The sequence below is a fragment of the Seriola lalandi genome, unplaced genomic scaffold (genome assembly GCF_002814215.2).
Source record: "Seriola lalandi dorsalis isolate HSWRI2012SDOR001 ecotype SW California unplaced genomic scaffold, Sedor1 jcf7180002054984, whole genome shotgun sequence".
NCBI lineage: Eukaryota > Metazoa > Chordata > Actinopteri > Carangiformes > Carangidae > Seriola > Seriola lalandi.
This window is the reverse complement of record NW_019525533.1, coordinates 118,328-119,051: the sequence shown is the minus strand read 5'-3', so window position 1 is coordinate 119,051 and position 724 is coordinate 118,328. Positions and strand designations below refer to the sequence as shown.

At 40.6% G+C, this 724-nt stretch overlaps 2 protein-coding genes across 2 annotated transcripts in view; both read left to right on the top strand.

Annotated features, from left to right (window-relative positions):
* LOC111647312 (uncharacterized) overlaps positions 1-724 on the top strand; it is a 72,467-nt gene that overhangs the window by 46,097 nt on the left and 25,646 nt on the right. The gene's annotated exons all lie outside the window — the stretch shown is intronic.
* LOC111647310 (5'-AMP-activated protein kinase subunit gamma-2-like) overlaps positions 1-724 on the top strand; it is a 16,172-nt gene that overhangs the window by 13,965 nt on the left and 1,483 nt on the right. The window lies entirely within an intron of this gene.

Below are 724 nucleotides of genomic sequence, written 5' to 3'. Positions count from 1 at the left end.
ACTTTATTATACAGTACAGTGTGTGTGTGTGTGTGTGTGTGTGTGTGAGAGAGAGTGTGTGTGTGTGTGTGTGATCTCACAGTCAGTGTTACTGGTTTCCCTCTCAGACTGACTGAAGTCCAGAAGATGAGTGATGTGGAGGAAGACGAGGACGGAGCAGAGTCTCCAGTCTCCAGCTGTTGGTCTATGAAGAGTGACCGGTCCAGAGATCCTCCTCCAGTCTTCAGTAATGAACCTGGACCTTCACACACACAGTAAGACACTGTTTCTACTGTAGAAAACTTCAGACAAAATGATTTTCTAATAGATTTATATTAATGATGCAGTTACTGCAGAAACCACCTGAAACTACAAACTGAAATGGATCTTGTGGGTTTTATAACAAGAATCTATTGATTGTGTTTCTCTAATAAAACAACTGGAAGCTCAAGAATGAACACTTAGAAAATATTCATATATCATGATGAAGTGTCTATAAAAAATCTGAAAGCTCTGAGTCATTAGTAAGTGGACCTTTGAGCCTGGATCCTCTCCATTATATCTTGTTCCTCACATAGTAAAGTAATCTGGACAAAGAAGAGCAGAAGATGTTCAGGTGTAGATTCAGACAACTTCTCCACTGATGCTGTTATTTGATCCTTGACAGTAGAGAGTGACAGAAAACATGAAGGGAACGATGTACAGGAAAGACAGCTGTCCAGATGTGCACCTCAGACACATCTGT